A 16013-nucleotide genomic window follows, 5' to 3' on the forward strand; every position below is an offset into this window, starting at 1 on the left:
GGTGACTCCTGACAATTTTTGACGTTCCTTGGCTTGTGGCTTCGTCACTCCAATCTCTGCCTCTGTCTCCACATGGCCTCTTCCTTGTATGTGTTTCTGTGTGTTCTCTTCTCTTCTTATAAGGACACCAATATTTGGATTTAGGGCCCACTCTGTTCCAGTATGACTTCGTCTTAACATAATTAATTACATCTACAAAACCCTTCACATTCTGAGGTACAGGTGGACATGAATGTTGAGGGGAAACACTACTCAACCCACTACAAGTGGATACCAGCAGCAGCACTGGAACAGCTCCTCAGCGCCCCTCTGCTACTCCGGGCATTAATACTCTAGTTGTTGTATTATAGGAAGGTTGGGAGGGGGCAGTCTAGGGCGAGCCTGGCTAGGCTGCTAGGCAGGTAAAGAAGATCAAACCTGGGGAAGGGATGCAGCATATCACCACTTACCAATTGTAATGGAAATTATTCAACATTTTAACAACCTATACAGCCATATATTAACCTCTACAAAGATACTGGTAAAATGATGATTGAATCCCAGCAGTTCTTGAGGTCAATATGATACCTCCGAAGCCCAATATTTGGGCTCAAACAGACCTTCCATCAATGATAACACTGCACCTGTGCTTTAGAACAGGCTTAAGAATGTGGAGAGGCAGAGGTAGAATTGACTAATTTCTTAATTACTTTCCAAAAGGGCAAGGGAATGTTTTGTGTTTAGAGATGTAGAGCCCACTGCTAGAGAAAGAAATTGAAGAGAACATAGGATGGATATAGAGCAGACTGGGGCTACTGTAAGTGAAACATTTTCTTAGCTTTATCAGGTGGAATCTGGCCACCGTTCCAACTCCTTTCTGTTACAGAGCCAATCAAGGAAGGGAAAGAAGGGAAGGGCAAGTCTCATGCCTGATAATGAGGGAAACATGTTTTGAAAGGGACAAGAGGGTGGCTCCAGCCAAGGTCCCCACAGTTAGTGCGGATGAAGAGCTATCAAGACAGCTAAGGGTTCAAGAGCAGCTTCACAGGCCTTTGGAAGAGCTTTACGAGCTGTTTGTCTGGGTGAATAAACCCTACCTCGATCAGCTATTGTGAGGACCCAGGGACGTGAGAAAATTAAGATGAGGTTGGGATCCTGGGGACACTTTAAAACATCTGGAAATAGCAAAGTCCCGCCAGGGTAGCTCCATGTCAGGTCACCCCACTGTTTTCATTTCTCGGTACTGATGGGACCCTGAGAGGAGTTGGTGGCAAAATGCAAGAAGTTTAGAGTTAATAGCTACATAGTGTGTTGCAAGCTACCCTTATCATTTTAGAGCAAATATATTAGCCACCTCCAATTGATGGTTTAGGGATGTTAGGTTTATGCATCTCATGTATTGAAGTGTAACATACACTTTCATTATGCAATATTAAAATGGAATTTCCTGTGGGGTAATGTGGTAACCAGGGATGCAGATACACCTGTGCTGGGGTGTGCTGTGAGTGTCCATGTTGACTGAATAAATCCCACCTATGAAAAATGGTCACTCAGGACTCACAGCAGCTTAGAGGCACAAGATTTCCTGATTTGCTTATCAATCAACCTCTGTGTCCCGGTATCTACAGAAAGATGGAAGCTGGAGAGAGGCCTGTTTACAAATACTCCTTGTCTTCTTCCAAAGGATGTCATTATAGAATACTCCTCCTCCTTTAAAATGTTAGGGCCTTGATTTTGGATGTTTCCTGATATTGGAGGAGGAGGAAGAGAAACTAGAGCTCATAACATTTCCTTCCTCTATGAAAGCATCTTAGTTGCATTCAGTGTGGAAAATCCAAGAATGGACTGAATGAGCTCTGACCTGAGAGACAGAGAGACAGTGACAGACAGATAGAGAGCCAGAGAGGATAATCACATTTTCTGATATAAAAACTACTGAAGTAGAAAATATCATAGGTTGGGTTCCCTGAGAAATGGATTGTGAGACATAGATTTGCAAGCAGAAAGCTATCTAGGGAGTGTTGTCAGCAACAACTGTGAAGGAGTGAGGGCAGCATGGAAAGACAGAAGTTGAACTGCTAGAGAGCTGCCACAAAGCAACCTACCAGCCCTGTAGGGAGCTCTGATGCTGTGGAGGCCTTTGTCTTATACATCAAACATTCACTGGATGAGAGCTGGCCCTGGAAAGACAACATAACCTTAGACAAGGCAACTCCCTAGGCAGGAAGACAACCCCTGGGGAGGGGTCCAGCCATGGTGCTTCAGCAGACAACAGTGCTGGAAGCTGGGGGGAATGGTGCCTCGGTCCTTCAGGAGATCTGGGTGGCACATCAGAGCATCCACTACAGGAGGGAGCTCTTCTTTATTTTTTTTAAATAAATTTATTTATTTACTTTTGGCTGCTTTTTGTTCTTTGTTGCTGTGTGCGGCTTTCTCTAGTTGTGGCAAGCAGGATTTACTTTTCATTGCTGTGCACAGGCTTCTCATTGCGGTGGCTTCTCTTGTTGCAGAGAACGAGCTCTAGGCGTGTGGGCTTCAGTAGATGTGGCACACGGGCTCAGTAGTTGTGGCTCGTGGGCTCTAGAGCACAGGCTCCATAGTTGTAGCGCACAGGCTTAGTTGCTCTGCAGAATGTGGGATCTTCCCGGACCAGGGCTTGAATACATGTCCCTTGCATTGGCAGGCAGATGCTTAACCACTGTGCCACCAGAGAAGCCTGAGAGCTCTTCTTTCACATGGAAGGAGCTGAGCTAAAGTGACACTCTAGACCTCTCTTCATGTTTTTTTCTCTTACCCTTCACTAGTGTGGTTTGGAAGAGAGAACTTAACTGACTGACGAATTTGGAAAGAGAAACTGGGCATGGATAGCCCAGCTTTCTTGACTATCTCTTGGATGAGAACTGCCAGCAGGAAGAATAACGATGCTTTCCTCTCTACTTTCCTCCTCCCTGCAGGAATAAATAGCAAAATAGAAGAGTGAGAAGCCTACTGACTGTCTCATGTTGGCGTACACATCTGGTGAGCAAAGTACAGGAGAAGGAAGGGACCAGGCAATGGGTAAGTGCCCACTGGAGAATTTACGGGGGAAAATAACCCTATCTGCTTTGACACCTATAGTGCCTCTCAGAACAGAGGAGGAGAGTAGCAACACAAGTGGAAGTTGAAAACCGTTCACATGTCTGCGTAGAAAAGAAGCCCATGACCTGAAATGTGGAGCTTGGCTTTCTTTTCATTGCCAGTGCTACCTCCAAACTATTTCTCCTCCACTTTCTAGTAACATTACTGTGCCTCTGAGACCAATGGTATCACTATCCCACTCTCAAGCTCACCTTATTACTGATCTCTACTGACCTTCTGATCACACTTCACCTCACTGAAGGTCTCAGCATCTGACCCATAGGCTTGCATTTCTCCCCAGCTCTTACATTTTGCCTGTAACATTCTCCCTGGACCCATAGCTAAGTGAATCAGTACAGAAACATCAAGTGCTTCTTGAACTGAAAGGAAGGACAAACAGAAGAAATGTGTATGGGGTGTGGGCAATGTTGATTGCTATTTTTGAAAATTATTCCACCACATTTCTCTGTTATTATTATTATTATTTTTTTTTGCTGTACGCGGGCCTCTCACTGATGTGGCCTCTCCCATTGCGGAGCACAGGCTCCGGACGTGCAGGCTCAGCGGCCATGGCTCACCGGCCCAGCTGCTCCACGGCATGTGGGATCTTCCCAGACCGGGGCACGAACCCGTGTCCCCTGCATCGGCAGGCGGACTCTCAACCACTGCGCCACCAGGGAAGCCCTTCTCTGTTATTATTAACAAACTTTATCCTATCACCCCAGCAGGAAGGCACTCAGAAGGCCCTCCAGGGTCCCTGTGGACCACAAAACTTCTCTGAGAGAAAAATAAGACTCTGGCTCTAAACAGCTGTAAGTCTACCTAGAAGATAAACACCTAAGCAAGGTTACAATAATGTAGTAAGTTTTATCATTTTCATATTTATATCATATTATGGAGCACATGCTTAGGAGCTATTTAACTATGCTGGGTGGTGGGTCATTCATGAAAGTCTTAACTGAGCAGGGAACAGTTGAGGTTGGCATGGAGGGATCAAGAGCAGAAAGGTCAAGTTAATCCGGAAAGAAGTAAAAAGAGTGAAGAAAGGCCTTGGAGGTTTGAATGAATTTGCATGGTACTCTTATCACAGATTTGATGTGGGACAGCTTTGATATCCCTAACCCTAACCTTCCACAAGTCCCCCTACCAATGCCTACCACGTTGGTTTGAACAGAGCAAGTATTTAATGAACTTACTTTTTTTTTCTTTTTTTTTGCGGTATGCGGGCCTCTCACCATTGTGGCCTCTCCCGTCGCGGAGCACAGGCTCCGTATGCGCAGGCTCAGTGGCCACGGCTCACGGGCCCAGCTGCTCCGCGGCATGTGGGATCTTCCCGGACCATGGCACGAACCCATGTCCCCTGCATCGGCAGGTGGACTCTCAACCACTGCGCCACCAGGGAAGCCCTGTTTGTAGATTTTTTGCTGATGGCCATTCTGACTGGTGTGAGGTGATACCGCATTGTAGTTCTGATTTCCATTTCACTAATGATTAGTGATGTTGAGCATCCTTTCATGTGTTTGTTGGCAAACTGTATATTATCTTTGGAGAAATGTCTACTTAGGTCTTCTGCCCATTTTTGGATTGGGTTGTTTGTTTTTTTGATATTGAGCTGCATGTGCTGCTTGTAAATTTTGGAGATTAATCCTTTGTCAGTTGCTTCATTTGCAAATATTTTCTCCCATTCTGAGGGTTGTCTTTTCATCTTGTTTATGGTTTCCTTTGATGTGCAAAGGTTTTAAGTTTCATTAGGTCCCATTTGTTTACTTTTGTTTTAATTTCTCTAGGATGTGGGTCAAAAAGGATATTGCTGTGATTTATGCCATAGAGTGTTCTGCCTATGTTTTCCTCTAAGAGTTTGATAGTGTCTGGCCTTACATTTAGGTCTTTAATCCATTTTGAGTTTATTTTTGTCTATGGTGTTAGGGAGTGTTCTAATTTCATACTTTTACATGTACCTGTCCAGTTTTCCCAGCATCACTTATTGAAGAGGCTATCTTTTCTCCACTGTATATTCTTGCTTCCTTTATCAAAGATAAGGTGACCATATGTGCATGGGTTTATCTCTGGGCTTTCTATCCTGTTTCATTGATCTATCTTTCTGTTTTCATGCCAATACCATACTGTCTTGATTACTGTAGCTTTGTAGTATAGTCTGAAGTTAGGGAGCCTGATTCCTCCAGCTCCCTTTTCCTTTCTCAAGATTGCTTTGGCTATTCATGGTCTTTTGTGTTTCCATACAAATTGTGAAATTTTTTGTTCTGGTTCTATGAAAAATGCCATTGGTAGTTTGATAGGGATTGCACTGACTCTGTAGATTGCTTTGGGTAGTAGAGTCATTTTCACAATGTTGATTCTTCCAGTCCAAGAACATGGTATATCTCTCCATTTGTATCATCTTTAATTTCTTTCATCAATGTCTTATAGTTTTCTACCTACACGTCTTTGTCTCCTTAGGTAGGTTTATTCCCTAGGTATTTTATTCTTTTTGTTGCACTGGTAAATGGGAGTGTTTCCTTAATATCTCTTTCAGACTTTTCATCTTTGGTGTATAGGAATGCTAGAGATTTCTGTGCATTAATTTTGTATCCTGCTACTTACCAAATTCATTGATTAGCTCTAGTAGTTTTCTGGTAGTGTCTTTAGGACTCACTATGTATAATATCATGTCATCTGCAAACAGTGACAGTTTTATATCTTCTTTTCCAATTTGAATTCCTTTTATTTCTTTTTCTTCTCTGATTGCTGTGGCTAAGACTTTGACAACTATGTTGAATAATAGTGGTGGGAGTGGACCACCTTGTCTTGTTCTTGACCTTAGAGGAAATGGTTTCTGTTTTTCACCACTGAGAACGATGTTGGCTGCATGTTTGTCATATATGGGTTTTATTATGTTGAGGTAAGTTCCCTGTATGCCTACTCTCTGGAGAGTTTTTATCATAAATGCATGTTGAATTTTGTCAAAAGCTTTCTCTGCATCTATTGAGATGATCATATGGTTTTTCTCCTTCAATTTTTTAAAATGTTATATCACATTGATTGATTTGCATATATTGAAGAATCCTTGCATTTCTAGGATAAATCCCACTTGATCATAGTGTATGATGCTTTGAATATGCTGTTGGATTCTGTTTGCTAGTATTTTGTTGAGGATTTTTGCATCTATATTCATCAGTGATATTGGCCTGTAGTTTTCTTTCTTTCTGACATCTTTGTCTGGTTTTGGTATCAGGGTGATGGTGGCCTTGTAGAATGAGTTTGGGAGTGTTTCTCCCTCTGCCATATTTTCGAAAGTTTGAGAAGGATAGGTGTTAGCTCTTCTCTAAATGTTTGATAGAATTTGCCTGTGAAGCCATCTGGTCCTGGGCTTTTGTTTGTTGGAAGAGTTTTAATCACAGTCTCAATTTCAGTGCTTGTGATTGGTCTGTTTATATTTTCTCTTTCTTCCTGGTTCAGTCGCGGAAGGTTGTGCTTTTCTAAGAATCTGTCCATTTCTTCCAGGTTCTCCATTTTATTGGCATATAGTTGCTTGTAGTAATCTCTCATGATTTTTTTATTTCTGCAGTGTCAGTTGTTACTTCTCCTTTTTCATTTTTAAGTCTATTGATTTGAGTCTTCTCCCTTTTTATCTTGATGAGTCTGGCTAATGGTTTATCAATTTTGTTTATCTTCTCAAAGAACAAGCTTTTAGTTTTATTGATCTTTGTTATCTTTGTTATCATTTCCTTCATTTCTTTTTCATTTATCTGATCTGATTGTCATGATTTCTTTCCTTCTGCTAACTTTGGAGTTTTTTTGTTCTTCTTTCTGTAATTGCTTTAGATGTAAAGTTATTTTGTTTGAGATGTTTCTTGGTTCTTGCAGTAGGATTTTATTGCTATAAACTTCCCTCTTAGAACTGCATTTGCTGCATCCCATAGGTTTTGGATCGTTGTGTTTTCATTGTCATTTGTTTCTAGGTATTTTTTGATTTCCTCTTTGATTTCTTCAGTGATCTCTTGGTTATTAAGTAGTGTATTGTTTAGCCTCCATGTGTTTGTATTTTTTACAGATTTTTCCCTGTAATTGATATCTACTCTCATAGTATTGTGGTCAGAAAAGATACTCGGTATGATTTCAATTTTCTTAAATTTACCAAGGCTTGATTTGTGACCCAAGATATGATCTATCCTGGAGAATGTTCCATGAGCACTTGAGAAGAATGTGTATTCTGTTGTTTTTGGATGGAATGTCCTATAAATATCAACTAAGTCCATATTGTTTAATGCATCATTTAAAGCTTGTGTTTCCTTATTTATTTTCATTTTGGATGATCTGTCCATTGGTGAAAGTGGGGTGTTAAAGTCCCCTACTATGAGTGTGTTACTGTCGATTTCCCCTTTTATGGCTGTTAGTATTTGCCTTATGTATTGAAGTGCTCCACTGTTGGGTGCATAAATATTTACAATTGTTATATCTTCTTCTTGGATTGATCCCTTGATCATTATGTAGTGGCTTTCTTTGTCTCTTGTAATCATCTTTATTTTAAAGTCTATTTTGTCTGAAATGAGAATTGCTACTCCAGCTTTCTTTTGATTTCCATGTGCATGGAATATCTTTTTCCATCCCCTCACTTTCAGTCTGTATGTGTCCCTAGGTCTGAAGTGGGTCTCTTGTACACAGCATATATACAGGTCTTGTTTTGGTATCCATTTAGCAAGTCTATGTCTTTTGGTTTGAGCATTTTATCCATTTACATTTAAGGTAATTATCGATATGTATGTTCCTATTACCATTTTCTTAATTGTTTTGGGTTTGTTATTGTAGGTCTTTTCCTTCTCTTGTGTCTTCCTAGAGAAGTTCCTTTAGCATTTGTTGTAAAGCTGCTTTGGTGGTGCTGAATTCTCTTAGCTTTTGCTTGTCTCTAAAGGTTTTAATTTCTCCCTCAAATCTGAATGAGATTCTTGCTGGGTAGAGTAATCTTGCTTGTAGGTTTTTCCCTTTCATCACTTTAAATATATCCTGCCACTCCCTTCTTCTTACAGAGTTTCTCCTGAAAGATCAGCTGGTAACCTCATGGGGAATCCCTTGTATGTTATTTGTTGCTTTTCCCTTGCTGCGTTTAATGTTTTTTCTTTGTATTTAATTTTTGATAGTTTGATTAATATGTGTCTTGGTGAGTATCTCCTTGTTTTTATCCGGTGTGGGACTCTCTGTGCTTCCTGGACTTGATTGACTATTTCCTTTCCCATATTAGGGATGTTTTCAGCTATAATCTCTTCAAATATTTTCTCAATCTCTTTTTTTTCCTCTTCTGTTACCCCTATAATTCGAATGTTGGTGTGTTTAATGTTGTCCCAGAGGTCTCTGAGACTGTCCTCAATTCATTTCATTCTTTTTTCTTTATTTTGCTGTGTTGTAGTTATTTCCACTATTTTGTCTTCCAGGTCACTTATTCATTCTTCTGCCTAAGTTATTCTTCTATTGATTTCTTCTAGAGAATTTTTAATTTCCTTTTTTGTGTCATTCATCATTCTTTCTTTGCTCTTTATTTCTTCTAAGGCCTTGTTAAACGTTTCTTGTATTTTCTCCATTCTATTTTCAAGATTTTGTATCATCCTTACTATCATTACTCTGAATTCTTTTTCAGGTAGACTGCCTATTTCCTCTTCATTTGTTTGGTCTGGTGGGTTTTTACCTTGCTCAATCATCTGCTGTGTGTTTCTCTGACTTCTCATTTTGCTTAACTTACTGTGTTTGAGTCTCCTTTTAGTAGGTTGCAGGTTCATAGTTCCCATTGTTTTTGGTGTCTGCCTCCAGTGGCTAAAGTTGGTTCAGTGGGTTTTGTCAGGCTTCCTGGTGGAGGAGACTGGTTCCTGTGTTCTGGTGGATGAGACTGTATCTTTTCTTTCTGCTGGGCAGAACCACGTCTGGTAGTGTGTTTGGGGGTGTCTGTGGCCTTATGATATTAGGCAGCCTCTCTGATAATGGGTGGGGTTGTGTTGTGTTCCTGTCTTGCTAGTTGCTTGGCATACAGTGTCCAGCACTTAGCTTGCTGGTCTTTGAGTGGATGTTTTCAGCTATTGAGTGGAGCTGGGTCTTAGCGTGGAGATGGAGATCTCTGGGAGAGCTCTTCCCATTTGATATTATGTGGAGCCAGGAGGTTTCTGGTGGACCAATGTCCTGAACTTGGCTCTCCCACCTCAGAGGCAGAGGCCTGACACCCGGCCGGACACCCAGACCCTGTCAGCCACACGGCTTTTTTTCTTTTCCTCTGTGCTCAGTCTAGTTCCACTTGCTCATAGGGGACCATGTTCAGAGGCCTCATCCCCTGCACTTCAGACCAGACTTTCTTGTGGGAAATGGCAATGGTGACCACTTCCTTTATTCTTTTCAGACCTGTTCTAGAAAATTCTTAACATACATTCAGTCCATATAGAATACATTTTACATGTTAAATGTGAAACTCAGTGAACATGTGAAGATGGCCAAAAGAATTGTCACTCCTCCTAGCCAAAGAACATATATACAGTAAACCCCATTAACAAGGTTGAATCAATGTGATGGAAAGTGGCTATATGATTCTCTTGCACCTTTAATTAATTCAAAGATGTTTGGATTCTTCTGTCCACCTGTAATGGGTATTGTCATTTGCCTCCTTAACAACCATTTCCTCTTCTTCCAACAACAGCTCTGACTTCTGTATGATGGTTAAGCTGGGTCTCCATTGCTTCTCCAGATCCACTCTCTTACCTTCCCACCCTGCTGTGCACTCCTACACTGACCTATAGGAGCTCCATTACAAGCTCTCCCTAACTTTGAGAGCACAGCAGATAGGAGAGTGGAGGGAGAAGACATCAGGATTCACATTTCTTCAGCTTCCTCCCTGCAGGGTTATCAGAGGCTGGCTGTCTCTCTCCTCTAAAGGGTCTTGGCTCCTGTCAGGTGGCCCTCTTCATGTGGCCCCTTTGTCTCCAAGTATTGGTAAATATCCCCTTCCATCACACTTTCAGGCCCAGGGATCTTAACAACTCCTGCTTCTACTGGCCATAAGACATGTGCTCTTCCTTTTGGTTTTCCTACACTTGCATACACATTTGTAAACACTCCTTGTTTTAAAATTGTCATCAAATTCCTCAGTTCAGTTATGACTGATCTGTTCTTCACATGCTCTCAGATCCAGTCCAAGCCTAAGCAAACAGCACATCTTTCACTAACAGCAGTGATGCCTCAGCACATGGCTTTGTGGGCCTAACCAAAGTAAATGTCAATATTTTTGCTGAGAATGGTAAGACAAAGGTGTTCATTATGTTCTTCTATACACAAAGCTGGAGAGATGCACACCTGGACCTGCTGGAAGATATCTGGCCACCATAACAGCAGGCCTAAAAATAGAACCAACACCTAGGAAGTTAAACCAAGAGTTATATATAAGTGTGATGGGCAGAATAATGGCCCCCAAAGATGTCCATGTCCTAAAACTCCAAAACCTGTGAATATGTTAGGTTATGTGGCAAAGGGGACTTAAGCTGACCTTGAGACAGGAAAAGAATAATCTTATCTGGGTGGGCCCAACGTGATCACAGGTGTTCTTTATAAGTGAAAAGGGAGACACGAGAGGAAACCAGAAGATGGTAACATGAGGATGACTCAAATGGCTATTGCTGGCTTTGAAGATTGGCAGCCATGAGCCAAGACATAGAGACAGACTTTAGAAGCCAGAAAAGGCAAGAACATCAAATTCTCTCCTAGAACCTCCAGAAGGAGCACACCCTTGCTGATGTCTTGATTTTAGCCCAGTGATACCCATTTCAGTCTTCTGACCTCCAGAACTATAGGAGAATAAATTTGCACTGTTTTAAGCCACTAAAAGTTGTGGTAAATTTGTTACAACGTAAATAGTAAATTAATACAGTGAAGGAATTTAATCAATTGAAGTCCAGTTTGCTGTCAATAAACTGAAAGAATCTTAATTGATACACTGCTAAAATCACATAATTTACAGGTAACAAATAAACTACCTACCAGTAGGTATATTCTCCCACTGACCTACTGTGTTGTGCTTTCAAAGGTTCTGGCTAAACAGGGTTTTATGGAATGATGTATGAAGTAAGCAAGACAATGGTGCCATACTGGGGGAATGACAGATATATTGAGACAACGGTATATTCAAAGGCAAAGAGGAGAAAAGTAGCAAGAAGGTGGGAAAGAAAGGTTATGTGAGGGATGGTAACACATTATCCTGGATGACAGGAGTGCTGTGTAAGCACTGTAGAATAATTTTAATGATCATTTTTATTTTTAGCAATTCTTTATTCCTTGGGCAAATCATCACTACACTTTTTTAAGAAAACCGTAACTCCACCTCGCTAATGAGCACTTTGATGACCAGAGAGATTAAGCGACTTGTCCAATAATTTAGACAGCTAATGAATGACAGCTGGGATTAAACATAGCCTTTCTGACCCCAAAGTCCATAGATTTTAGTATTTGGTAATACTGTCAGTGTGTATACAAACTCCAAAGCCTCAAACTTCCAACCATCAGCTCCTCATATATGCACACATAGCTCAGTGATAATTGTATATCTTTCCATATTCTGTTCACTAGGTTATGATTAAGGAGACATGCGTGCTTTAAGGGAAAGAACCTTTGGCTGGAAGTCTGACCTCTTCCCTCCATTGCCAAAAAAGCTTTTCATTTACAGCCGTGTGGTCTTGAGCAAGTCTCCTTACCTCTTTGGGTTTCAATCTGCTATCTTTTCAGGGGAAGAGACTTGCTGATTGTAAATTTCTTTCAAGTTGTTATATCCTTTGTGTTTTTGATGTAGAAAAGCTGAGGAGTATAAACACTGAGCTGACAGCTGATGTGTTTACATTTCACAGATTAGGCAGTAGGGGGCCAACTCTTGAACATGGGGCTATGATAAACTGTCTGAAAAGAATTATTCAACAGTTGAGTATAAACATGAAGAGGTAGATTCAAGAGGTGGGGAGATAAGAAAGAAAGTTATAGAATTCCACTCATATCTTCTTGATAGACCAGAATTCTTGGAGCTAATAACTAGGAGCAAAGAAAGCTTTCCATTGTAGTACCTTCTGTATATCTGGAGGCTCTCCCCCATCCCAGCAACTCAAACTACAAAAGCTTTGACAGGTGCTGAGGTGATCTGTGTCTCTGGGAAAAGTTTCATATTGAAACTGGCCTCAAGCCACTGGGTGAGAAAGAGCGAGCTGGCATTGACACTACATATTGGCAGCCAGGATAAGCTCTCAGGTTGAGGCCATGGGCCACAGGCAGTGTGGAAAAGGAAGGGAAAGGAAGGGATACAAAGGTAGATTCCTGGGAGCTGTGAACAAAGAGGCCAAGGCAGGGAGCCAGGTCTATGACTCCTACCTGCCAGGGAGCAACAGGGAGACGGCGACACAGTAGGGCGGGCATTTTCCCAGTTGCAGCTCCTGAGCCAAACTCTTCTTCTGTTTCACAGAAACAACCCCCAAAACAGCCCAAGGAAATAAAAACCTGGACAAATAGGATGATTTGTGGCTGCCTGTATTCCTCTGCCTTTGTCTTCACTATAATTGGTTCTTCATAGCCTCTTCATGCCTCTAACTAAATGGACTTGCTTATGAACACAAAAAAACAAGAATCTGGGCCAAAAAGTTTGAAAGGCTTGATACCCCACAACAACCACCTTCTGTTAACTGAAGTGTACATCTGTGGCAAAACTGTTTGACACATTTGTAGACATTGTGACCAGGAAAAATAAAGTGTAAAAGGATGGGAGGAAAATTTGAATTTATGTTCAAGTCAACATAACATTATCTCAAGTACAATGAGATAAAAAGCTCTTTCAATCATTAAGGAGTTATGAGAAGTAGTGAGTATTGGGGGTAAAATGCCACAAAATGTCAGTTACTGGCTATTGCTATTCAAGGCTATTGTTAGTCCAGAACTTCCAAGTTGACCAGTTGATGGTATCTTGGATGAACTGCCCTTGTAAGTTCACAAAGAACAGGTAGCAAACCAGACATTCCCCAGGTCAATGAAATCTCTGAGGAAGATATTCAACAAATATTTATTGGATCCTTATCCAGACAAAGGCACTGTGATGGCAGATGTGGGGCAAAATAAAATAGAAAATAAGACTTGTTCCTAGCACTCAACAGACTTAAAACTGTTAGAGACAATGTTTGCTTTCCCTAAGGAATTCATATGTTTTTTTCTTTATGGGCATCTATGGGAATCAGGCAATTATTTATTTCTCTTTGACTATAGGAACATTTGAATTAAACTGTGAGAAATATATCAGACCCTGTGGCCTACAAATTTCCTTTTTAATTCTCCCACCTCACCCCCAGATCTTGATTCCCCATTCTACCCATGATTTTCCTGAATCTAATGTCCATCTGCAGCCATGAGCATAAAAAAATAGTTATGAATAAAGAGGGCTGAGACATGTTCTTAATGGTAGAAAGTTTTAAGTGCCATAATAGACATTTATGTCAGAGGAGGAGTAGGGTTTTGATGAAGAAGATACCAACTTCATGTGGATAAAATATGAGATGTCTATAGATGACCTTTAGAATAAGGGTCAGAAACCTAGAGGGGACTGGAAAGCAATGTAAATAAAATAAATGGAACAGGTAGAGATGGGTAAGTGATCATGGATGTTCTACAAGTGATGGTCACTCTTCAGCTCCAGCCATTAAGGCAAAAATTGCCTATAGATAGAATTATGTTTGAAAATCCCTCAAATCACCCATAAGTTAGAGAAACAGTATTGAACTCCCAAAGAATAATGCTTATTAGTACATATGTGCTATGACACCAAGTTAATTGGTATTTACTATGTCATATCCTTTTTCCAGTTATGTGTTATATGATAGAGCTGGGAGATTCAAAGAAACAATTACATAGTCATTGCTCTTGAGAAAGAAGTTGGACCCCTGTGAGTTAAGTGCATTTTATACTATTCTCTTGTACATTCCATGACCAAAGTACAACTATGGTAGAGCATCTCATGCAGAAATACAACATGGATCTCACTGAATTAGTGGAAGTCATCTGCAATCAGCTGTTGACCATGAGAATTTTAGAATTTTAATCAAGGTTGATATGGTGGTGAGCCAGAAATGTATCAAGTCATCATCAGGCAACTTTTCATAAAAACTGTTCAAAAATAGAAGAATGAAGAAAGTAAGAAAAGCAAGGGGAGACTCAAAAGGATATTGTTGGCTTGCAACAATACCTGAAGTTAAACTGAACCAACAATTGGGATATAGGAAATAAATTCCATTTTGGCAGCATGGTCAGGGCCTGAAATGTTGCTTCTAAATATCAAATTAGCAGTAAACCTTGGTCTCCAGTTTCTTCTGAACTTCACTCTCCAAAGTTTCAGATCTGACTGTTTCACTACACCAAGGAGTTTGGGAAACAGAATCTTCTTGATGGCATTTCAAGTCTAACATTTTACTCTAATGTGCACTGTACAATTCACTCAATTGTTTAACAGAAACCAGGTATAAGGGTCAGCAAACCTGGCTCAGCTATGAGGCTACTGAAAGAGTCCAAGTTTATAGATTTTTTTTAATCTAAAATAAACTGTTATTGGATTTCAAGGGTTTAAATGAACTCCACAATGAAGCAATCCGATAAAGCCACCTTAAGAAAGACAAGCAACAGAGGAATCAGAATTCTCTAGTGATAACTGAAGTCATTTTATGCCAGAAAGAATGATCCAGTGAAACTATTAAAATCTAATCAGGACCAACATTTGCATGTTAAAGGGCTCAAATCTAAAGCTCCCTTCTGTAAAATTAACATTTTCTGTCTTTTAAAGAGAGTATTGGGTCTCAAATAGAATAATGATAAAATAACTCTTTTCTTTTCCCTGCCTTTCCCCCAACTCTCATCCCCCATATTGTTTTCATGAACAGAGTCCTGTGCAGGGAGAAGGAAGTGGGAAGGTTGTGAAAAAACATTCCATGGGAGGAGAAATTTGCCCAGACCTGGTCATTTAATTTTTGGCTTCTCTTCATCCACTGCAATTGTGTAGTCTGTATTCAGAAAATGGAGAAGCAAAAAACACTCCCTAAAGTTAGAGTTCTGGTATTTGAGAGCTTGAGTCCAATTTCTATGGAATAAGAGAAGGCAATTTGTTGTCACATGTGTTATTATCAAGTATTATTATCAAGTGAATAAAGACCATACTGGGTCATAAAACATACTGTCCCAAATACAGGAAAACAAATCTGTGGTGCTGGTGGGGGTGGGGGAAGGCTTCTTTACACTACTGAGGAAACATCTGTGACTTCTCCAAATTGGTTCAGAAGAGTGACTGGCAGGGGTTTCCCTTAAGAACAGATTGATCTCACAAGTAATATATTCATTTTAAGAAGAAAAAGAATGTATATATATGTATAACTGAATCACTTTGCTATACAGCAGAAATTAGCACAACATTGTAAATCAACTATACATCAATAAAATAAATTTAAAGAATAAAAAAATTTCAAAAGAAGAAAATGTTTATTAAGGTTTCAGACTTCTGCTACTTTACAAGGCACAGCTCTAAAAGGGGAGGAACAACCTACATAACTTCACAAAGGACAGGCAAGACTCCAATAGAACAGGGTGTAGTTGTGGTTTGGCTGCCTTTCTTAAATGATGATTCCCACTTTCCCACTTCCTTTCTGGACTAAGCTACTTAAGAGGGAAATGAAACTCCTTGGTGACAAAGTGGGGAGGGAGAAATATAAGTATCTCATGAAAGACTGACAGGCTAGATGTGGTCAGTATCTAGTGGGTTTTAATTATGCAGGCCCTTGACCTGGCGTCCTCCTTTCTTGCCTGCCCTTGAGTCTGGTCATTGCTTCTCATGCCACCACTAGAGAGATGGCAGGAAAGACCAGGAGTGAAACACAAACTGAAAGTGT

General features: G+C 40.5%; 1 pseudogene across 1 annotated transcript in view; it reads left to right on the top strand.

Moving 5' to 3' along the window:
• The first annotated feature begins 914 nt into the window (after positions 1–914).
• LOC309791987 (protein Z-dependent protease inhibitor-like) overlaps positions 915–16013 on the top strand; it is a 128336-nt pseudogene continuing 113237 nt past the window's right edge. Inside the window, exon 1 of the transcript in view lies at positions 915–1061. The product of the transcript in view is annotated as a protein Z-dependent protease inhibitor-like (transcript). The remainder of the gene's footprint in view (positions 1062–16013) is intronic.

The sequence above is a fragment of the Mesoplodon mirus genome (assembly GCF_964341445.2).
Source record: "Mesoplodon mirus genome assembly, chromosome: 16".
Taxonomy (NCBI): Eukaryota; Metazoa; Chordata; class Mammalia; order Artiodactyla; family Ziphiidae; genus Mesoplodon; species Mesoplodon mirus.